This window comes from Taeniopygia guttata, chromosome W, assembly GCF_048771995.1.
Source record: "Taeniopygia guttata chromosome W, bTaeGut7.mat, whole genome shotgun sequence".
NCBI lineage: Eukaryota > Metazoa > Chordata > Aves > Passeriformes > Estrildidae > Taeniopygia > Taeniopygia guttata.
Genome location: NC_133064.1, coordinates 30,640,138 through 30,664,717, shown reverse-complemented (window position 1 = coordinate 30,664,717; position 24,580 = coordinate 30,640,138). Strand labels below are relative to the sequence as shown.

The window sequence follows — 24,580 nt, the reverse complement described above, 5'->3', positions numbered from 1 at the left end:
CTGTCTACAAACTTGATAAAGCTTTTATCTACTCCTTGTTTAATACTAGAGAAGTGTTGGGTAGGGGTAGAGTCATCTTGGGTAAGGAGCAAGGAGGTTTTTGTTGCAATAGCCAAGTCTTGTAGTGCTGCCTTAGGTAAGGAGTTAGCTTGGTCACAGGGTTTCTGTAAATCCCCTTCTCCAGCCAGCTGTTGGACTGTAAAATCTGGCCTATTTTCATCTTGAGCATAGGTGTCTGAAATGTTTTTAATTGTCTTTTCCAATGCCTTTCCAATAGCATATATTCTGCTGGGGAAAGAAGGCAGTGGGCAATGTTTTTAAGGTCGTGAGGTACCAAAACATGTGCTGAAAAGAGAGCTCCCAGGAAATTCTGAAAATAAATCGAACTTCTACCATGTTCTTTAGCTATATTTCATAGTTCTACCAGTTCTTTATTTGTGTTAGTGAAATGAACAGGGTCTATGCCTTTATTAACAATCAGCTCGGCAGGGGGCTCAACAAGGAGCTCGCCCCCGCTGTTGTAGCTTCTCCGGTAGCTGAAGGGTGAGCAGGCGTGCAGAGTCTGTCCCTGGAGTCTCCGTGGCACGCTGGTAGCTGTAGGTGAAGAGGTGTGCAGTCACAGACCGTCCTCTCTCCTTTCCTCCTGGCACACTGGTAGCCGCAGGGGGGGAGGATGTGCAGAGCCTGCTGCCGAAGTCCAGCAGCAGCTATCCCTCTCCTTCCCTCCTGGTAACACCAGGAAGTGTGTGTCTCCTTTGCTCCTGCTTCCCACAGCCCAGTCCAGTCTGGTCCTCTGTAGGTTATGGTGACAGGTCAGACACAGACTAGGGGTGGGGTTCCCTTTTCCCCAACCAGCACACCCATCCAGCCCCCTCCACTGTGCCCATCTTTTCCATTTAGGGATGTTTTTCATCCCCAAAACCCCCTCCCATGATTTCACTGGATTATTTTGCATCCCAGTCCTAGAATGGTAGTGAGGGTGGGGGGAGGTAGGTGATTCCCAGGAACAATTAGCTAATTAACATTTCAATGTCAGTATTTAGCCCAATCCAAGTATCCCAGCCAGGCTGTTTTGTTCAAAACATTAGGTTCCCACATTGTTTTAGTGGTGGCCCCACCTCTTTTCCCCTTAATATAAATTGCTGGGAAGGCAGAAAATCTCTGAGCTAATTCCCAATCCCCTGCTCGAGTCGCTTCCATTTTGATTAGAGCCCATGGATCAATGTCCTCTGTGTCAGAGTAGGACTCACTGTGCTCAGATGAGGAGTGAGAGCAAGCAGGAGGTGCACTGCGCTTTTTTGGGCGTGTTGGAGCGAGTTTGCAGGGGTGTGCGGGGCTGGACAGAGTGTGAGGGGGCAGCTGGCTGGGCTTGGCTAGAGGGAGGCAGCAGTGGAGCGGAAATGGCAGCGCCACTGTGGCACAGCCTGCGCAGGGCTGAGGTGCGTGGGGAAGTGGGGTGCCCCCGTGGGGGTCTCGGAGGTGCCGTTCGGGGGGCGCTGAGGGTGGGTGGGTGGGTGGGTGCAGCGCTTGGGGATGAGGGCAAGGGAGGAGCGGGGCAGAGGAGGCGGTGGGGCTGGGGGAGCTGCTGCCATCACGGCGGGGCTGCAGCGGACAGGCAGGCAGGGATGGTAGCGGGGTGGGGAGAGCCGCAGCAGGGATGGGAGGCACGGCTGCAGGGCTGGGGGAGTCACGGTGGGCTGCGCGAAGGTTTTGGAGTGAGGCAGGGCGTTCCTGATGGAAACTGGCACAGTTACAGCCGAACATTGAGCGGGGCACGGGGCGCGCAGCGCGCCGCGTGTTGCGGGACCGGGGAGCGGAATCCGCGCTTGCCGCGTCCGAGGGGGAGCCGAGGGATGGGTGGGCTCCACGGACCCCGTGGGTGGGTGGGGTGGAACAATTTCTGTGTTCCCCGCCCCAGGGACTGAGAGAGGAATGTTACCTGGCAAATTAGCATTTGAAGGGATAGTGTCCGTTGAGAAAGATAAGGGTGGAATTTCCTCAGGAGAAGGAAGCAGCAGAGAATTTGTCTTTTCGACTGCTTTAGTAATTCAGTGAAATAGAGGTAGAAACTTAGTTACAGAGAAGTTATAATTAGTTTGGAAAGCGTATATTCTTGTCCCTACTGTGTCCCAAAAAGACTCTGAACCAATAGTGTGTGTGTTAGTATCTGGAAAGTGGGAAATAATCTATTCTATATATTTTTTTTATTTAGTTTTTGAAATATTGCCTTTAGAGAAAGAAAAGCTGTCAGCAGATAGGATTTCTATGATTTGTAAATATAAGTCTCTCATTCTGGGATCATTTTCATTTACTAGATTTTTATCCCATTTCAGTAGCATTCCCTTTCCCCCCCAGCAGTAAAAAGAAAAAAATGAAATAAAAAAACCCTAAAAAGGGACCCAAACTAAAAGCGCGCTGTCATGGTTTGACACGGGAAGAGATTTTTTTTTTTTAAAAGGAAGAGGTCCATCCAGTCAGGGGTCAGGTTTAGATACTGACACTTGGGGTGACCAGCGCAAAAAGGCTGTTTTAAACTTACACTTCTTCAGCCGAATGTGGGTCAAGGAACTGCTGGGTGAGTGGTCTGCTGTCCAACTTCTGAAGATTTCATCCCAGATGGCAATATGCAGGTTCATCAGATGCCTCTTCAGATAACTTCTTCTATAACGGAGACATTACCTTCAAGGGGCCACAGCTGCCCGAGGCAGTAATAATTCACGAGGAATGCTGCTCTCAGGGGTGCCAGGATGCCAGTGCTCCATTCGGGTGGCCACATAATGCAACCTGGGGTCCCAGGGGTCCGTCCAACCCCAGCTGCCGTAGGTGTCCCGGATAGTGCTGGGCTGATAGGCACAGCCTGTCCAGGTCCCTCACGCAGGCTCCCAGCCACAGGCAAACTTAGTGAGCAGCTCTGGAGTGATTTCAGCTCTTTGGTGAATTCAGCTCTTAGTGATTTCAACTCTTTGCTCGCTAATTGCCTCAGCAGATGCAGGGATGAGAGAGAGAGAAGGCTGTATGTGGTTCCACAGTGGTGTTTTAATGGCTGCTCCTGTGACAGTTCTTCTGCCAAACTGGGCAGAAATGGGTACAGGAGTGTTGGAAATTGTCCAGTTGCCAGGGTCAGGGCGAATGTGACTTATGGTCTTACAGAGAGATAACAAGAGTCCAAATGCAGAAGAGGAGCTTCTTTGGTCCAGTCATCATGACTCAGGATTTCCTATCTTAGGTAACTGATCACCAGGGAGGCCTTACAGGGCCTCTGACTGCTACAGATACAGACAGACCAGACTGGTTAATTGAAATCCAAACACCATCACCATTGGCCAATTTAGAAATCACCCTTTGGTAAACAAATCTCCATAACACATTCGACATGTGCACAACAACAGGTGCAGCAAGTGAAGATAAGAATTGTTTCTTATTCTTTTCTCTGAGCTTTCTTACAGTTTCTCAGAGCTTCCCAGTAAAATCCTGGGAGAGCTCTCGCTCTCTCTGTTCAGAGGTTATGTGATTATCACAGGTCAGTTGTGACAATGCAGGTCCAAGGACACCACGGTGACACTGGGGAGCCTCATGGAACCAAGGGGCCATGGTGACACTGTGCTGCCTCATGGAATCAAGGACACCATTGAGAACTCGGTGACCCCAAGGAACCAAGGGTCCATGGTGACCTTGTGCAGCCCGCAGTGTCACAGAGGAGCCGTTGTGACACAGCGAGGGTACACGGAGCCGAGGGGCCATTGTGACACATCAGGGCTTTGTGGAACCATGAAGCCATTGTGACACTGCAAGGCCTCATGGAAGCACGGGGCCATTGTGACCCTGCAGAAGCAAGGGGAGCATTGTGACACTCTAGGGCCTCATGGAACCAAGAAGACCATTGTGACAATGTGGGGTCCCATGGAACCAAGGGAACATGGAACAGGTCTGGCTGGCTGGGCCTCCTGGGGACACCTGACAGGTCCAGCTGACTTTGGCATGTCGAGGGCTGCTTCTCATCTGCCCTTGAAGCACTGGGGCTCTGGGCTTTCTTTCCTATGGGAGAGAACTCTCCTTCACCTCCATGGGCCATGGCCAAAATTGGGATTTCTCCTCCAAAATACTGTACATCCAAGGTTTGGTCCCAAGTGAAAGCTGCCAGGACCGATAGGTCTGGGTACCCTTGGCCTCTTGGGAGCTGCCTCTCATCTGCTTTTGAAACACGGGGGCTTGGTGCTTTCCTTCCACTGAAAAAAATTTTCCTACGTCTCAGGGTGTCTGTGGTCAAAATTGAGATTCCTCCTCCCAAATTCCATATATCCAAGGATTCCTCCATGACAAAAGCTGCCAGGAAGAACAGGACTGCTTGGCTGAGCCTCCCAGGAGCCACCTCTTTCTTCTTCTGCCTTTGAAACACTTGGGCTCTGTGCTTTCCTTCCTATGGAAAAGAACCATCCTTCTTATCTATGCAGGAGTGGCCGAAATTGGGATTCCACCTCCAAGATTCCCTATATCCAAGGGTTGCTTTCAGACAAAAGCTACCAGGACAGAGAGGTCTGGCTGCCTTAGGCCTCTGGTGGCAGCCTTTCATTTGCCCCTCAAACACCGGTGTTCTGTGCTTTCTTTCCTATGTAAAAAAAACATCCTTCTCCTCCAGGTGTCCATGTCTGAAATTGGGATTCAACCTCTAAAATTCCCTATATCCAAGGGTTGCTCCCAGGAAAAATCTGCCAGTACCATCAAGTCTGGCTGGCCTTGGCCTCTGGTGGCTGCCCCTGCCACACTGGGGCTCGCTTCTTTCCTTCCCATGGAGATCACTGTGACACTGTGGGCACCTCATGGAACCAAGGGGATCATTGTGGCACCACTGGAGCCCATGGAACCAAGGGGCCATGGTAACACTGCGGGGATACATGGACCCAGAGACCATTGTGACTCTGTGGAGCCTGATGGAACCATGGAGACCATTCCGACCCTTCAGGGCCTCGTGTCACCAAGGGGGCATTGTGACACCTCAGGGCCTCCTGGAAGCAAGGGACCATTGGGACACTGTGGGGCCCCATGGAACCGAGGGAACATGGAACAGGTCTTGCTGGCTTGGCCTCCCAGGGGCAACCTGAGATGTCTGCCTGATGTTGGAATGCCAAGGGCTGCCTCTCATCAGCTCCTGGAGAACTGCGGCTTCAGGTTTTCCTTGCTATGGAAAACAGCCATCCCTCTTTTCAGATGACTATTATCAAAATTGGCACTCTACCTAAAAAGTTTCTTATATTCAAGGTTGTCTCCCAGGAAATAACTTGCCAGCTCTAGCTGGCCTCTCATTGTAACCTTTCATTGGCCTCGGGAAACACTGGGGGTTCATTCCTTCCTGTGGAAACAAATCGGCCTTCATGTCCAGGGTCCATAGCCAAAATTAGAATTTGGCCTCCCAATTTCCATATATCCAAGTATTGCTCCCAGACAAAAGTGGCCAGGACAGACAGGTCAGGCTGGCTCTGTCATCTGGTGATTTTCTTAGACTATGAGCTGAATGTTTTCATTTGAAAACACCTTGGAGAGGGCCCAGAGATCTCCCAAGGACGGGTTCTGAGGCCTCGGGCACATGACCACTACATATGGACAAAGGAGCTCTGTGCTCTGCGCTGCGGTGGTTTTGCATCACAGAAGTGATGTCCTGAGAGAAGCTGCTAGCAGTTTCCTCCATGTCTGACAAAAAACCAATCAGTAATTAGCTTTGATAGCTGACAATCTATTAAACCACTAAGGAAACTGCAGACGCCTCTGTGCAGACACAAGTTAAAGAGGAGAAAGCCTGGCTGGGTCTCTTTCCCTTCTGGCCCCAAAGAGGTGCCGAGGCTGGCCCAGCCCTGTCTCGGCTGTGGGGCCGGGAGGCTCCTGCCATGGGGCCAGGCCCCTTCCCAGGGAGCCACCTGGCCCCATAGGCTGCCGGGCAAGGCAGGGGAGGCCACGGGGCCGAGGCCGGGCCGTGGCTGCGGGTGCTGACATCTGGCCGCTGCCGAGCCCTGCCCCGCCGCCAGCCCGGGCCCAGCCAGGATCCGCCGGGCCCCAGGAGCAGCCCTGGGCCGGGCCGGCTTGGCCAAGGCTCTGCCGCCCTTGGGCTTCGCCCGCAGCCAGCGGGCAGGGGAGGAGAAGCCATCGGCCCCGGCCGTGCTGCTGCTGGGCTCTGGCCTGGCTGCTGAGATCCTGGCCCTGCCCCAGCGCGGCCCAGCCTGACACAGCCCCAGCGCAGCCGCTGCAGAAACCTCCATGGGGAAACAGCTTTGGTCGCAAGGACCGAGCCCGGCCGGGCTCACGGAACCATCTGCAGCCCCGGGCAGATATTGACTCTGCCAGTGCTGCCATCCTCCCTCCAGTGAGAGAAAAGGACAAAGGGCAGGCACACAGAGCAGCAACGTGAAGACACCGAGGTCACTGAAGAGGAAGTTGAGTGCCAGATGGGAGTGATGAGGAGATGCCTTGATCTTGGGGCTGAAATCCTCTGGTAAAGCTATGGAGAAGGATGTCATTGATACATCATGAGATAAATAAATGGTCAAATTTGTTCACTGAACCACGATGTGCCCGACCAAGTTCGTTGTGTAGATAAAGGAAATAGCGGTTAAGAAAGAACTGCTTGTGACATGTTTGCTTAATTTGCTTGGTTGTGAAATGGTTTCTTAAGTTCCAGGGAGAAGTAGGAAACTCACCAAATAAGGAAAGGCCATGAAGGGGATAGAAGAGGAAGACTACCAGCCTTCGTCCAGATGACCACCAGGAGGCAGAAAAAGACCCCCTAGCAACAGGAAGGACATGCGCAGAGTACACCTAGAAGGCCACATCAACAGGAAAAAATACTGTATAAAAAAGGACTAGAACTAGGGCTCAGTTGTGTGCTGTGGTAGAGCGGAGACTCCCCGGCCGCCCAGCGCTGTATTTGTCCGTATTGCTTGCTTGCTATATAATAAAATTTCTTTAATTAGATTATGACACAAATTGGTCCCGTGTCCTAACTTATTACACATCAGATTCTCTTTTTCCCTATAATGCACTGAAAAGTATGGGGAGATTACTTATACAGCAAAGGCCTCCATGCTAAAATAAGCAAAAGTTGAAGTAGCTGTGAACCCATGAGAAGTTTGAACAGAGAAAGAGAGCAGAGTGATGGGACCCTGTGCCCTCAGGGAGAGAAGAAGATCTTTGTTCCCAGAGATGAAAAAGATTTCAGAAATAGATGAAGAGAGCCTTTAGTCTTAAACAGATCATCTTTAAACCAATACCCCATAAGCTAACATGGATCATAAACACAGCTGTGGGAAAAGCTATGAAAAAAATGGGAGGGACTTTGCGATTGCAGATTTTTCCAGGCAGCTGCTATTCATGGAAATGAAAAGCCATGAGACAACTGTTCTCTTGTGGAGAAGTCTCCATAACATTAACTAGAGGAACTTGTTCAGTTCACTTCCTAAATGAACTGAACAAAGACTATTCTAGAGGTGGTAAACTGACTGAAAATTTTAGGTCTTGTCTCTTTACACTGTCAGGTTGTATGGAGAGAGGAAGTGTTCTGAAAGCTTTGCTGATTCTTATTAGTCTATCAGTTACTGTTAATAAACTTTTCTTAACACCCTTTTATAGTTTTGAGCCCACTTTGCCTTTCTCCTAATCCTGTCCCACAGAAGGAAATGAGTAAGTATATTCTATTGAGTGCACTGATAATTATCCAACACTGAATCCACCACACTAATTGATGCATTGGCTGAGAAATCTCAAATTGGTGAACCAAAACCACTTCGGAAAATTCCTGATGAACTGCACTAGAGCAGAGGGAAGTAAAGGCAGAGCCATGGTGGGCCAGGACTTGCTTGATCCTAATGAGCCCCATGGTGCATTTGGAGCTGAGCCCTGGGACCTCAGGACCTGAGAGGAGATTGCACAAAACTTTCCAGGAGTCAAAGTCAGAGGAAACACCCAAAATGTCTCAAAGCATTAATGGGACCCAATGAGGTCCATCCACAACACAGGCTCCTCATGGACTCCATGGAGGAGAGAATTGGAGGCCAGGATGGCACAAAAACCTCTCAGTGTGGAAAACAAAAACCATAGTATCTGAAAAAAGGTGAGTATCTCAAAGTATTAATAAGCCCCACTGAATGTCAGTAAAAAGCTCTCAAGGGACTCATTAAAGCAGATAATTGGGGCCATGATTGCACAAACCTCTCACAGACTCTGGATCAAAAGGGAAACACCAAGTACCTTAAAATCACTGAAGTACCTTGAAGCACTAATGAGCCCCACTGAGTGTTGTTCCTGACAAAGCCTCTCCAGGGACTAATTACAGCAGATAATTGGAGGCCAGGATTGCACAAATCCCTCAGAAACTCCAAGGCAAAAGAAAAAGTCAAAGTCCTTTGAAAAACCTGCAGTCCCTGGGAGCATGAAGGAGCCCCCGGGGCCATTACTGACCAAGGCTCCCCAGGGACTCCTTCCAGCAGATCCTTGAGGCCACTGGGATGTGGGCTAGGGGGGGATGCTGAGGGCAAGGCAAGGGGGTGACAGTGCCCAGCCTGGCTGGGGCTGTGCCAGGAGGCGCCAGGGCCTCAGGACAAGGTGTCTCCTCACAGCCCTTGGTGGCACAGACCCTGCTGTGCCCCAGGGCACCAGGACTTGGCTTCTCTTTGTCCCCACCTGTCATCAGTGCCTCCAGCTCTCTGCTCTGCCTGGGGCCTGGGGACACTTTCTCAGCGTGTCCCTCAGTGGGACCCATTAAAAGTCCAAGAAACTTTGGAGTTGGATCCTGACTTGGAGTTCTGGAGAGGTTTCTGCAGCTCCCTCTCAGGGCCTGATGTTCAGGGCCTGAGCACAAAGCCCCAGAGGGTCATTAAAGTCCTGGTGCTGTGTCTGTGCTGCTGAGCTGGGCCTGGTTCCCGGCACAGAGGGTGATCCTGGTAAGCAAGGAGAGCTTCAAAAGCACATTTCTCTTGCTGAGCAGCTCTTCTCCCAGCCCAGCAGGGCTGGGGCACTGCCTGCAGCCACCCCGGGCGCAGCACAGAGGCACAGAGAGCTTCAATCAGTCAGGGCTGGGAAGGGGCTGAGACGTGCCTGGGGCAGAATCACTGCCAGCCCTTGGCACAGGAGCCTCTGGCTGCAGGACAATGCAGCTGCAGCTCCTGGAGTGATCTCCTAAAGCTGGAACATCCTAATGCCCACAGAACCTGTGAGTACAACTCTGAGTATTTCTGGTGCAGGGCAGGTGAAATGCTCAGGAAGCTCTGACATGCTGAGGGCTTCTGATCAGTCATAGAATATTTCCAAGAGAAGGATTTTTACAAAAATGTGGAAATTTCCTAAGACTTGGTATTTGGTTTCTTACGACTGGAGAATGGCAGGGAAGGGGGATAAATATTTAGGGTTGATTATGAGTCTTGAAAAGTGCCTGAAATATCTGAATTTTTACTTTTAATGATCAGTAGGTTCACAGTAGATCCCTAATGTGCTTTCAGCCACTCTGCCCATGGACAGCACCGGCATCACCTTTGTTGGAGCCATCAGGCTCAGTCTGAGCTGTCCTTTCTCCAAGCTGCAAACAGAACCTGCCCCCAGCCAGTGCCCTGAAAACAGGTAGGATTCTGTCAGGCCAAGGAGAGTGCACAGAGATTTGGGGTCTGGGAGTGCTGGCAGGGAGAGATCAGGGACAGGGAAACACCTGCAGGAGGAAAACCTCCCGGAAGCAGAGAGAATATCAGGGAAGGAGAGAAAACAAAGCCCAGAAATGCTGAGGCAGGGAGAGTTTACAGATCCCCAGAGGAGCCCCTCCAGTGCAGCCCCTCCCTCTGCACAAGCCCACTCCCTCCTGTCCCCCAGCAAAGCCTCTGCCCTCAGGGCCGGGGCTCCAAGGCGTGCAGCCCCTCCTGTGCAGGCAGAGCTGCAGCAGAGCCGTGGGGCAGCTCTGCAGCCCCGGGCCCAGTTCCCTCTGCAGAGCACAGGGCTGGGAGCAGCTGCCCAGCACTGGGGGCTCTGGCAGGGGGCACAGCTGGCTCAGGGTGACACAGCTGTCCCCAGTGCCCAGCTCTGGGCAATGCTGGCAGTGCAGCCAGTGAAGGAGCTGCACCTCCCTTCATCCACCGTCATCAGAAGGACACTTGGAAGTCTCCCTGAGATTTCAGTCCAAGCTGGGAGCTTCAATCCAGGATGCAAACCTGTCCTAGAGCATCTCTGAGTTATAAGATTGATGGGGAAAGGCAGAGGTGTTGTGACACTGAAAATGCTGCTGGGTTGGTGAAATGAGCAACGTGAGTCCTTGGCTCCAAATATGGAGCTGGCCTGTGGTTGATCCATCTCCTCTCAGCAATACCTGGTGATCTTAAAGGAAAACTTTGGAATGTGAACATCCTCCATTTGAGAATGGTGAAAACCCAGAGAAACTCCTAAGAGAGTAAACTGACAGACCATTTCTCCTCACTCTCCACTCATCCTCTTGCCTCAGGAAACTCACTTTGTTCTACCATGGGCAGCAGAAATGCTGAGGGTTTCCGATATCCAAGAACATCAGGACACATACAGGGAAGATTATAAAAAAACCTCAGAATTCTTAAACACAGAAGCGTGTCTGTGTGTGTCACAGAGGAGGGTGTATGGGAAATGGCTTTGATTTTGGTTTCAGGTATCTCCTCTAACTCTTCACTGTCCTTTTTTTCCACAGCAGTACCCAAAGTCCAACCACAGCAAATGTCCAACAGCAGCTCCATCAGCCACTTCCTCCTGCTGGCACTGGCAGACACGCGGCAGCTGCAGCTCCTGCACTTCTGCCTCTTCCTGGGCATCTCCCTGGCTGACCTCCTGGGCAACGGCCTCATCATCAGCGCCGTAGCCTGCGGCCACCACCTGCACACACCCATGTTCTTCTTCCTGCTCAACCTGGCCCTCAGTGACCTGGGCTCCATCTGCACCACTGTCCCCAAAGCCATGCACAATTCCCTCTGGGATACCAGCACCATCTCCTACACAGGATGTGCTGCACAGCTCTTTTTCTTTCTCTTCTTCATCTCAGCAGAGCTTGCCATCCTGACCATCATGTGCTATGACCGCTATGTGTCCATCTGCAAACCCCTGCACTATCGGACCTTCCTGGGCATCAGAGTTTGTGCCCACATGGCAGCAGCTGCCTGGGCCAGTACCTTTCTCAATGCTCTGCTGCACACAGCCAATACATTTTCCCTGCCCCTGTGCCAGGGCAATGCCCTGGGCCAGTTCTTCTGTGAAATCCCCCAAATTCTCAAGCTCTCCTGCTCCAAATCCTATCTCAGAGAACTTGGGCTCATTGCATTTAGTGCCTGTTTAGGACTTGGATGTTTTGTGTTCATTGTTTTCTCCTATGTGCAGATCTTCAGGGCTGTGCTGAGGATCCCCTCTGAGCAGGGACGGCACAAAGCCTTTTCCACCTGGCCATGGTCTCCCTGTTCCTCAGCACTGCAGTGTTTGCCAATCTCAAGCCCTTGTCTATCTCATCCCCTTCCCTGGATCTGGCCCTGTCAGTTCTGTACTCAGTGGTGCCTCCAGCCCTGAACCCCCTCATCTACAGCGTGAGGAACCAGGACCTCAAGGCTGCAGTGTGGAGGCTGATGACTATATGGTTTCAGGGACATTAAACTGCTGGCCAATTTCTGCAAATCACTTGTAATGAAAATCATCTTTGATACTTCTTGTTGGTTTCATCCCGGAGGTCTTTTTTCATTGTTTTACTTTTTTCATATTGTCCACAAAGAAATGTAATTCCTTGTGCCATTTGTCATTTTGTTTCTCTCCACCTTCCCCGTGGCCACTGACTGTGTCAATGAGGGCCTGCGCTCTCAGTGGCCTTAAAGGAACTCAAGGATGTCCCAGCAAAGTTTCCTGCAGAGATGCCCTTTTGTTGCCTTCTCTGGAGCTCCAACAGCTATGTCTGTGTGCAGAGCTGGGGGCAGATCAGTGCTGGCACAGCAGCTGTGCCCAGGAGCAGCAGTATTTGGTGTTGCCAGTGCTGCTCCCGTAGCCCTGCCCCGCTGCCCTGGTGGCCCTGGTGTTGCTGCAGGGCCTGAGTGCTCTGGGGGCCGGGCACAGTCCTGGGGGTGGCAGTGCCAGGGCTGCAGCAGGGGCAGGCCATGGGCACTGCTGGGGCAGCGCTGACGCCTCAGGCCAGGGCCTGGGGGCTCCAGGCTCCTTGCCCAGGCTCTCTCAAGAACATGGCCAGGCCAATGCTCAGCACAGAAAACCCCCGTGAGCAGCCCCAGGCTGGCCGTGGGCAGGCTGGGGGCAAACAGCACGGCTGGTGCTCTGCAAGGGCCCTGGGGGAGACAGGAAGGAGCAGCAGAGCAGGGGCTGATCCATCCCCAGTGCGCTGCACAGCCCAGGGCAGAGTCCCAGTGAGTCCTCATGGAGCTGCCAACAGCATCCCCCCTCTGCAGCCCTGGCCTCTCCCCCAGCTCACAGAGGTGCCGCATCCTTGCAGGCACAGACACGGCAGCACTGGCTCAGCAGCCCCTGTTTGCATTGCACACAGCAGCCGGGAGCACCCCCATGCTGGTGCTGTGGGGACATGGACCTGAGGCAGCACAAATGCCATCAGCCCCTGGGGCCAGGAAGGGCTGGGGGATGCCAGGGAAAACACTTAGCTTTGTCCTGGCCTCTGCAGTCAGACAGAAAGTTTTTCCCATCAGCTGGGAGTTTCCTGTCCCACTGCAGATGCTGTTGCTCAGAGCCAGGGCTGCCTGGCAGCCACCCTCAAATTGCCCTGAGCATTTCCTTGGCTTCACCTTTGCTTTCTTTACTCTTCCTGCTACAAATTTCTTCCTATTGCCCAGCCCTGTTCCCTCCCGTGCAAACAGCCCATCCCTGTTTGCCCTTTCCTCTCTGGCCCCACTCCCCATTGCAGTTCCTGACTTGGCACCATGGGAACGGCCCTTGGGGAGCAGGATCATCTCACAAGTGCTGCAGGAATTGTCTGCAGGCTCCTGCAGTGCCTGGTGCTGCTCCCTTGCCAGAGGCACCCCAGGCCAGGGGGCACATCTGGGCTGTTGTGTCTGGCTGTGGGGCTCCCTGTTCTGGGCAGTGAGGAAGAGCTGCAGAGGCTCTGCAGGACTGACAGGGTGGGCTTTGGAGCTGTGAGGAGAAGCTGAGGGACCTGGGCTGCTGGAGCTTCTGAAGAGGAGGCCCTGGGCTCCTTCTGTAACTGCTCCAAGGGTGGTTTCAGAGAATCACAGAATCAGCAAGGTTGGAAAGTACCTTGGAGATCATCAAGTCCAAGCTGTGCCCTGACACCGCCTTGTGTCCCCTGAGTCTCCTCTTCTCCAGAATCAACAATCCCAGCTCACTCAGCCACTCCTCACAGGACTTGTGCTCCAGACCCCTCACCATCTTTGTTGTCCTTCTCTGGACAGGCTCCAGCCTCTTCATATATTGAAGGGGCTTCCTACATTGGGGGCCCAGCACTGGACACAGCACTCGAGGTGCTGCCCAACCAGTGCCCAGCACAGGGGAGGAATCACTGCCCTGGTCCTGCTGGCCACACCATTCCTGATCCAGGCCAGGAGCCATTGGCCTTCTTGGCCACCTGGGCACACTGCTGGCTCATGTCCAGCCTGCTGTCCATCAGTCCCTGCAGGTCCCTTTCTGCTTGGCTGCTGTCCAGCCACTTTATCCTCAGCCTGTAGCTCTGCAGGGGTTGTTGTGGCCAAAGTGCAGGACCCAGCACTTGGGTTTGTTAAACCTCACCTTGTTGGATTTGGGCCCTGGATCCAGCCTGTCCAGGTCCCTCTGCAGAGCCCTCCTACTCTCCAGAAGATCAACACTCCCAGACAACCTGGTGTCACCATGGTTCCATGAGGCCTCAAAGTGTCCCAATGGTCTCCATGATTCCATGAGGCCTCCCAGTGTCACAATGTCCCTTTGGTTCCATGGGACCCCTTGGTGTCACAAAGTCCCTTGGATCCTTGGGCCCTGCAGTGTCACAATGTCACCGTGGTCCTCCAAGGTCCTGCAGTGTCACAGTGGATCCTTGGTTCCATGAGGCCTGGCAGGGCAGCAATGCTCTCCTTGGTTCCCGCTGTCTCCTGTGCCTCCCACTCTCAGGCTATAGAAGGACACCTAGTCAATGATGCGAGTGGGAGTGGGTACCTACTCAAGGAGGTAATAATAAAAATTCCTCCCAACCCCCCGTCCCAAACCAGGTGCCACTTCAGATTAGGTATGATCCCCTGGATCTGGAGAGTCAGCCAGATGGTTTAGAAGAAAATTATCTGCCCAGTGAGCCTCCCAGTTACGATTCATCTGTGTGACAGATCCCCACCTCTAACACCACAAAGGAAAGAAGGGTAATCGTGGTGGGTGACTCCCTTCTGAGGGGAACAGAGGGCCCCATATGTCGACCAGAGCCACCCCACAGAGAGGTCTGCTGCCTCCCTGGGGCCCCGGTATGGGATATCACTGAGAGACTGCCTGGGCTGATTCAGCCCTCTAATTATTACCCACTGCTGATAACCCAGGCTGGCAGTGATAGATTGAAAAAATGAGTGTCAGGGCAATTAAAGGGACATTGGGTCAGGTGGGTAATAGGAGGGGGGCACAGGTAGTCTTTTCCTCAGTCCCTTTGGAGTCTGAGAAAAATGGTGAAAGCACCAGGAGAGCTCACATTATCAACGAGTGGCTCAAGGGTTGGTGTCATTGGCAAAATTTCAGATTCTTTAATCATGGGGCAACTTTTACGGCACCTGCCCTGCTTGGACCAGACGGGATCCATCTTTCTGTTAAGGGAAGAAGAATTTTAGCTCATGAGCTGGCAGAACTTGTTGACAAGGCTTTAAACAAGGTCTGAAGGGGGAGGGAGATGTAGCTGGGTTTGTCTGGAAGCAGGCCCAAGGGTGGTAAGCTTGAGTTAGGGGTGAAATCAGCAGCCCAGCTGAGGTGCATGTACACCAATGCACACAGCGTGGGTAACAAACAAGAAGAGCTGGAGGCCATGGTGTAGCAGCAGAGCCATGATGTAATTGCCATCACAGAAACAGGATGGGATGACTCACATGGCTGGAGAGCTGCACTGGATGGCTGCAAGTTCTTCAGGAGAGACAGGAAAGGGAGAAGAGGTGGAGGGGTGGCCCTTTATATTAGGGAGACTTTTGATGCTATGGGTGTTGAAACTAATGATGATGAAGTTGAATGTCTATGGGTCAGAATTAGGGGGAAAGCCAACAAGGCTGACATCCTACTGGGAGTCTGTTACCATCCACCCAACCAGGAAGAAGAGGTGGACAACTCATTCTGTAAGCAGCTAGAGAATGTTTCTGGATCATCAGCCCATGTTCTTGTAGGCGACTCCAATCTGCTGGACACTTGCTGGGAACTCAGTACAGCTGAAAAGAGGCAGTCCAGGAAATTTTTAGTGTTTGTGGAGGACAATTTTTTGTCGCAGCTGGTGGATGAGCCCATCAGGGGAGGAACTATGTTGGATCTGTTGTTTGCAAATAGAGATGGGCTGGTGGGAGATGTGGTGGTTGGAGGTCACTTGGAGCACAGTGATCATGAAATTATAGAGTTCTCGCTATTTGATGAAGTCAGGAGGAACACTAATAGGACTTCTACACTGGACTTTTGGAGGGCAGACTTTGGCCTACTTAAGAGATTTATTCAGAGAGTTCCTTGGTAAGCAGCCCTTAAATACAAAGGAGTTCAGGAAAGGTGGGTGTGCTTCAAAACAGAAATCTCGATGGCACAGGAACAGACTGTCCCTGTGTGCCAAAAGACAAGTCGACGAGGCAAATGTCCAGCCTGGATGAGCAACAAAGTTTTGAAGTAACTAAGCAATAAAAGAAGGATGTATCATCTTTGGAAAGAGTGTCAGGTCTCTCAGAAATTATTTAAGGGGTTTACTAGGGCATGTAGGAAAGAAATTAGGGAGTCCAAAGCTCAGTTTGAACTTAAAATGGCAGCTTCTGTAAAGGGTAATACAAAATGTTTTTACAAATACAACAATGGTAAAAGGAAGGGTAAGGCCAAGCTTTGTTCTTTATTAGATGTGGAAGGAAATTTAATAAGTGCAGATGAGGAGAAAGCAGAGATGCTTAACACTGTCTTTGCCTCAGTCTTTAGTGGGAAGTTGGCTCATCCCTAGGACAACTGTCTTCCTGGGCTGGTTGATGGTGTCAGGGAGAAGAGTGGGCCACTGTTATCCAAGAGGAGGCAGTCAGAAAACTGTTGAACTGCTTGGATGTTCATAAATCCATGGGACCAGATGGGATCCACCCCAGGGTGATGAGGGAGCTGGCAGATGAGCTTGCCAAGCTGCCCTCCATCATTTACCAGCAGTCCTGGCTCACTGGGGAGGTTCCAGATGGCAGGAAGCTGCCCAATGTGACGCCCATTCACAGCAAGGGTGGGAAGGAGGATCCTGGTAATTACAGGCCAGTCAGCCTGACCTCAGTACCTGGTAAGGTCATGGAACAGTTTACACTGAGTGTCATCACACAGCACTTACAGGATGGCCAGGGTGTCAGACCCGGCCAGCAGGGGTTTAGGAGGGCTAGGTAGTGTCTGACCAACCTTGTCTCCTTTTATGACCAGTGACCCTCCTGGTGGATGCAGGACAGGCTGTGGATGTATCTATTTGGACTCCAGCAAGACCTTTGGTACTGTCTCACAGCACACTCCTGGAAAAGCTGCAGCCCACGGCTGGGACAGGAACACTCTTTGCTGGGTTCAGAACTGGCTGGATGGCCGGCCCAGAGAGTGGTGGTGAGCGGTGCTGCATCCAGCTGGGGACAGGCACCAGTGGTGTCCCTCAGGGCTCTGTGCAGGGCCAGCTCTGTTCAATATTTTTATTGATTACATGGATGAGGGGATTGAGCCTTTCATTAGTAAATCTGCAGGTGACACTAAGCTGGGAGCGTGTGTCCATCTGTTGGAAGGTAGGAGTGCTCTGCAGAGACACCTGGAATGGTTGTAGGGATGGGCAGAGTCCAATGGGATGGAGTTTAATAAATCCACGTGTCCAGTCCTGCATTTTGGCCACAATAACCCCCTGCACTGCTATAGGCTGGGGATGGTGTGGCTGGACAGTGCCCAGGCCGAAAGGGACCTGGGGGCACTGGTCGACAGCAGGCTGAACATGAGCCAGCAGTGTGCCCTGGTGGCCAAGAAGGCCAATGACTCCTGGCCTGGATCAGGAATGGTGTAGCCAGCAGGAGCAGGGAGGTCATTATTCCCCTGTGCTCAGCACTGGTGTACTTGGCGTTCCTCCCCTGTACTGGCACCGTTCCTCAAGTGCTGTGTCCAGTTCTGGGCCCCCGGTTTGGGAAGGACGTGGAGGGGTTGGAGCGTGTCCAGAGAAGGGCAACAAGGCTGGTGAGGGGCTTGGAATACAAGTCCTGTGAGGAACAACTGAGAGAGCTGGGGTTGTTTAGCCCAGAGAAGAGGAGGCTCAGAGGTGACCTTATCACTCTCTACACTCCCTGAAAGGTGGTTGCAGTCAGGTGGGGGTCAGTCTCTTTCTCCTCACAGCAACTGAGTGAACAAGAGGACACAGTCTTAAGCTGCACCAAGGAAAATTTAGGTGGGATATTAGGAAAGTTTTTTATGGAAAGGGTAATAAAGTACTGGAATTGTCTGTCCGGGGAGGTGGTGGAGTCACCATCATGGGATGTGTTTAAAAAAAGACTGGATGTGGCACTCAGTGCCATGGTTTAGCTGAGGTGGTGTTAGGGCATGTGTTGGACTTGATGATCCTAAAGGTCTCTTCCAACCCAGTAATTCTGAGATTCTGTGATTGTGTGACATCACAGACCAGGTTGTGACATCATATAGTCAGCTGTCACATCACTGGTTTACTATGTGACATCACAGAGCAGGCTGTGACATCACAGGATGCCTGTATGACATCACAGAGCGAGTGGTGAGGTCAAAGAGTGTGCTGTGACATTATAGGGTGGATGTGTTACATCACTGAAGGTGTGACATCACAGAGTGGGTCTGTGAGCCCACAGAGGTGCTGTGTGACATGATAAGTGAGTTCTGCCATCACAGATCAGGCTGTGACATCACAGGGTAGATTGTGACATCATAGAGGAGGTTGTGATGTCACAAAGTCTGCTGTGCCATTACAGGCTGGCTGTGTGACATCACAGAATGGGCTGTGAGGCCACAGAGAAGACTCTGCCATCATAGCTAAGGGCTCTGTGACATCACAGAGCAGCTGTGTGATGTCACAGAGAAGGCTGAGACAATAGAGAGAGGGTTGTGACATCACAGAGCTGACTGTGAAATCACAGAGCAGACTGTGACATCACAGGAAAGCTGCATAACATCACAAAGGTAGCTGTGCCATCATAGAGCTGGCTGTGACATCTCAGGGAGTCTGTGACATAACAGGCTGGGCTGTGACATCACAGGACAGATTTTGTGACATCATAGAGCAGACTGGGTCATCAAAGAGCAGGCTGTGAAATCACAGGGCTCCTGTATGAAATCACAGGTGTCCTGTTACATCACAGAGTGGGCAGCGTGACATGAAAGTGCAGCTGTGTGACATCACAGGGGCTGTGTGACATCACAGGGGCTGTGTGAGGTCACTGGGGAGGTCACTCCACCCCACCCCCCTCACAGTTCCCCCCAGAGAAGTCCAACGCTGCTCATGCACAGTGGGGCCACCTGTCTCCCCGGGTCCCCCCGCCCCCGGTGCCACAGCCTCCCCCAGAGGATGTTCCACGAGATTGACTCCAGAGCCTGACATCGGTATGGGAGCCGGGGCCATGGGGGGTGGGACAGGGGTACAGGGACCCCCTGGGAGCGTCCCCGTGTCCCCCAGGGCCAGAGCCTGGGCCAGGGCTCCTTCACCCTGTTACCAATGAGGGCTTGAGAGCACTGAAAAAATCTCCAGCAAGGGATCAGCAAAAACCAGATTTAATATTAAGTGACAGCACCACAAAGTTCCTTGGCAAGAGTCACTCTGCTCCTGACTGGACACTTCAGGCACACCAAGGAAACAAAGCAACAGCAAAACCAACCAAAATCCAGGCAATCAAACCAGAAATGAACTGAGAACTGTCCCTGTGTGTGTGTGTGTGACACAAGGACAGTGAGGGCAAGGATAAAAGGAACACAGCCTAAAAGCTTAACAGAGCTCAAACTTAACAGGACTAAACTTATACCTTAACCTTAACTTCTACTGTTGCCTTTATAAAAGACAACGGCGACCTGGTTCCAGGGGCAGCACGGCGGTCCGGCCCCTCCGGACCGCTCGGGCTATCGACAAAAGACGCTGGCACCAATGTGGTGGACGATCGAAAGCCTTTATTATCTCATCTCATGGGTTTAAATAGTCTTGGGGGTCTTTGCTACGTCAGAGGGGGGTTGTGGGGTCTCAAGGGTTAGTCGGGAGTGGAAAACTACTGGGTTAGGTGTGGTCACATGCTTTGGGGTTAATAGATAGCGTGGAGCAGGGAGAGGGGGGAAGGGTCTCTCTTTCCGTCACATCCCGTGATCTTCCGTTCGCCTGTCCCTATCTACCACATTCTACATCAAACTTAACAATTCAGCATAAGAACAGAGCTTAACAGTATTTAACCTAACTTATAACAGATGACATTGCAATTTAACAGAGGAATAACATTTAACAGTATTAAATTTAGCTTATACCTTATAATAAACATAACAACTTAGCAAAAGAATTTAACTTAGGTTATTCCTCATGACTTGACCTCACTTACAGGCCTGACTGGCTCAGCTATCCAAGGCACTCAGAGCCCTCAGAGAGCAGCATTTCTGCCATATTTCCCCAGCACAGGCACTCCTGTGTGCACACAGACACAGAGAGTCAGTGCAAGGCACCTGTGAGAAATTCCCCTGAGGGCAGGGAAATGCTCCCTGTGAATGCTTTGGCATCTCCCCAGCGGGGGAAGGGTTGAGCCTGGAGGAGTGGGGGGATCGGCCCAGGCTCCCACTTTGTTCGGGATCCTCGAGTGCAGCAAATGGGAGAGTTCCTGGCTCAGAGAGGCCCCACTCAGAGGGAGTCGCTGGCCCAGGAGAGCTCCAAGGGCTCCTTTTGGAGCGCTGTTTGTAGGGCCCCAAGAGAGGGGCTTCAGTTGTAAAGACGTTTATTTGTATTCCACGGACAGATTCAAGCGAGATCTCTTTGGTTGCTCTTGGGGGATGAGGTTTATTCAGGACGCAGAGAGGCTCTGCCTCGAGCTGCCAGACACAGCACGTGGCTGGGCCTCGGGTGATGGGGGAGGGGAGAGACAAAGAGGGGAGCAGGGACTCCCGGAGGACTCTCCAGGAGGAGAAGGGAAGATCCAAGAGAACGTCCAGCCCCCCGGAGAGCCTTTATCAAAGGGGGCTCCAGGGTGGGCTGGAACAGGACCTGGGCCAATGGGGTCACAGGCACCTGATGGTTCAGGGGAGGGTTACAGATGTGGGGTGAACCATACATTCTGGGGGGTGAGATGGAACAATCCATTTGGCTTTTGGACCCCGCTGTAGGTGAGGGTAATTGTCCAGCCAGTAGGGGGCGTTATATTCGTCCTGGCTGTACCATTGTGGTTCTTAATCATATTTATCTACCCTTCCCAACATTCAGTCTCAGCAATGTTTCATCCTGGCCGCACTTGGCATCAGCAGCTTTCTTTGGCAGGCTGAGAACAGGGATGTTGTGCCACTGAGGGAACACAAACAGTTCCCAGGGCTGCTCCTAAAGCAGCCAGGAGCTGGCTGGGAAGCAGCAGTGCCTGGAGCAGACAGTGTTTGTGATGAGCTCCAGAGGAGCTGAGCCCAGGGGCTGCTGGCCAAGGCCGAGGCCCAGTGAGCATTTCTCAGCTGGCAGGTCGGCCTGAGAAAGTGGAGGGGGAGAATAATTCCCCCCCTCAGTGTGCTCCCAGTCACTCCCAGTATTTCCATGTCCCTGCTCCCAGTGCTGCTCCCAGCCCTGATCTGTGGGGATGGGAATGGGCCGCTCCCTGGCCGGGGCAGGGTCAAATCTGAGCCAGGTGTGCAGGGCAGGACCTTTCCCTGACCCCAAGCATTGTCCCAGCTCCAGGATCTGCTTCCCACCGGCCTCTTCCTCCTGCAGCCTGAAGCCCAGATTGGTGCTGAACAAAGGGGTAGGGCCAGGGTCATTCTCCAGCGCAGGCTGCGCACCCCCTCTGCCCCCTCTCCAAATTCCCTCTGAGGGAGCAGAAGCTGGGGCAGGAGCCCTTTGGGGAGGGACAAGGGGGTACCACCGGGATGGGGGGGGGGTCACACATGCCCTGGGGGGGGGACACACATGGCCCCTGGGGACTCCTCCTCAGACCCAGAAGGATGAACCCCACATGGAGCCACCGACCCCTGGCAGCATCTTTGGGGGTGGGGCCTGGTGGCTGCTTTGTGGTTCTGGGGGATCATGACTACCCAAAAACACCCTCCCAGCCCCTCAGCCACTCCCAGACTCCTCAAACCACCCCACAGCTCCCAGCCAGGATCCCCCAACTACTCCCTGCAAGATAAATGTCCCCAAGAACCACCAAAACCCTTTTCCATCTCCCCCAAGACCCACCCAAATTCTCTTCAAGCCCTGACACAGCCCTGTCAGGGACCCAAACCTCCCTCACAGACCCTGCCAAGCCTCCTCCCAGCACCACAAATGCCCACAAGATTGTCAGAAGCCCTTCCCAGTCCCCCCAGGAGCCCCTAAACTTCCACCTCCCATGGCACTGACGAGGAGAGGTTGGTGTCCAGGAACATTTACAGCCAGGATCAGCTTGGGCACTTCAGCAGAGATTTGGGCACTTTAGGAGAACATACCAAATGGGGAGACCCAGGCCAGGGACTGGGACAGACAGTTAGAATTCTTGGAGAACAGGTGGGCTCAGGTGAACACGTTGTGCCAGCACACCTCTGAGGCTGTGGACATGTCCCCTGGCTTTGACAGTCTCAGAACACCCAAATAGCCCCAAATATTCATTGAACCAAGCCCAAATTCACCCTTAAATCCTGGTAAATGGTTCAGGTTAATATATCTTAGTTTAACTTCTTTTTTTCACCCCAGTTTTGGTTGTTTAGACTGGGTGAAGAAGGAAATTATTTAGATGGAAAAGACCTCCAAGATCATGCAGTGCTGCTTGATGCCACCCGAAGAAATAGCTGGACAGAGCAGGTGAGATTCTTTGGGGTGTAAAGTCAACAAATCACTTCGTCCCAATGAATTTCTGGTTTAGATCAGTCCTCATGGATGTTCCTGGCCTTGTGTTCATCCAGGTGCCTATAGGGATCCAGGAGGACGTGGAGACCACCTTCCAGGTGTCTTCTCAGCAGGGGTCACTGGGAATGTGGGTCACCAAGGCTCTGACCAAGATGGGTCCTCCAATGGGGGATGGAGTTGGAGCAGGGCACAAAGCTCTTCCCACACTCGGGGCACTCGCAGGGTTTCCCTTACCGGTGCCTCCGTTGGTGTTTGGTCAAGTGAGAGCTCTTGGAGAAGCTCTTCCCACACTGGGGACACTTGTGGGGCCTCTCCCCAGTGTGGATGTGCCAGTGCCAAACAACAGTGGAATTTTGCTTGAAGCCCTTCCTACAGTCAGGGCAATGGAAGGGCCTCTCCCAGGGTGAATCCTCTGGTGCTTGTGGAGATCAGAGCTCCACCGAATCCTCTTCTGACACTCAGAACACTCATAGGGCCTCTCCCCAGTGTGGATGCGTTGGTGGGTGAAAAGGGCCGAACTGCAGCTGAAGCCTTTCCCACAATCCTCACACTCGTAGGGCCATTCCCAAGTGTGGATCATCTGGTGGTGGATCAGGTGGGATCTCCACCTGAAGCTCTTCCCACACTCCAAGCACTTGTAGGGCTTCTCCTCATCATGAAGCTGCTCATGGACCACCAACTCTGAGCTCTGGCTGAAGCTCTGCCCACATTCCTGGCAGAGGATGTGTCTTTCCTCCTCAGAGCACCCTGGACTGAGTTTGCAGCCCCTCCTCCTGGGAGTGAGTCTAAACCAGAATGATAATTGAATTAGAAAATTAAGATCAAGGCAATGATACAGAAACACTGGCTAAACCTCACAGTGTCAGGATATAACCTGACACCCCGTTGCTCAGGGTGGTGGTAGCAGTCTGATAAAATGGTGGCTGCAGTCATGTTGGAGTGATGAACGTGATTCTGTCAAAGCGGTGATCCTGTAGAAGGGTCTGGTCTTGCTCTGCAGGTCCAGTGGTGCTTATGGAGCTCTTGTCCTCTGGGAATGCAGTAAGCAAGGTGGTTGTGGTGTTGCAAGGGTGAGATTATATCCAGGCAGGAATGCTTGGTTCCTCCCCCTGGGCGGAGCATCCCACAAGGGGATGATGTAATTTTATCAGTCCTGAAGTGACACTCAATGGCCCATTAACAGAAGATGGCCCCTGGAGGGCGTTATCAGGGCTGAGCCATGGAAGAGATAAAGAACACTGCCCCACCTTTTTATAACAGTTTATGGAGATGGTGACTGAAAACACTTTTGGTTACATCTGACATTGTAACCTGAAACAGTGAGGCAATCCCTGCTCGGGGTGGGGGGTGAACACCACCCCCCCTTACCCAAACTGGCTCAGGTGTAAAACCCCCACCCTGGGAAGGCCACTCACACAGGGGACAATGTCACATTTGCCCCACCCCAGGGGAGATCAGAAGCAAGGACTTCTTATAATATAGGAAATGCTAGACAGGACAAATGCAGATCGAACCAATATGGTTAAAGCTACGTTCTCCATTTATTGTCTAAAAGATGGCAGTTTATATACACTACAATATAGTTTACAAGTTGTGAACACAGTATCATTTGTCAGCAAACATTGTTTACCTTTGCCTTAAGGTGGTCAGGCTTTTCACACTGCAGCTCTACCCTAATTCACACTCATATAGCTCATTAGTTTGTGGTCACCTTAACATAGTTTCTAACTGTGCCACAACTAGTTTCTTACTGCGTCAAAGCTTCCAGGCCCCACCAAGGCTGCTTATCAGTGGCTTAGTCTGAGGGGTAGCTCAATTCCTACTCTAAATAGAAATCATGTCCTGTCTCTCTCAGAAATCTTACAACAGAGATCTCTGTCCCTGTCACTCTCTTGCTCTCCCCGTTTTTCTCTTTCTTTCCATCTCTCCCTCTATCTCACATTTACTGTTCAATAAAATCCACCTTGGATTTGGTCTTGTTAGCACCTTAATTGCGGCAGAGGCATCTCTCTAACAATTTTATTAGCCAGATTGGACATTATTTTGGCACAGTGAGTTCAGGGCACTGTTGTCTGACCCCAAGTGCCTTTGACAACAGCCTGGTTCCCTCCTCTGAGGAGGTTCTGGCTCTTTCTGGAGGAACTCTTAGAAACTTGGATGCAGCTTCCTCTGAGCAACTTATGGGAGAACTTATGAGGAAAATGGCTGTTGTGGATGGCCAGTGAAAGGAAAATATTTTCTTGTCCTTCCTTGAAAAGTTTGTTAAAATCACTGGAGGAAAGGGAGCAAATGATACCAGCGAGACTGACAAGGTTCATTCACCCCAAGGTGAGGAACACATGGCTGCCGAAAGTCCTACAAGAAGCCCAGCTCAAGTAGCTAAATTCCCTAAGATCTCCAAAATTC

At 52.1% G+C, this 24,580-nt stretch overlaps 2 pseudogenes; one reads left to right on the top strand and one right to left on the bottom strand.

The window, feature by feature from the left end:
• LOC116806928 (uncharacterized) overlaps positions 1–24,580 on the bottom strand; it is a 74,263-nt pseudogene that overhangs the window by 35,185 nt on the left and 14,498 nt on the right.
• LOC140682046 (olfactory receptor 14J1-like) lies at positions 10,873–11,624 on the top strand (annotated as a pseudogene).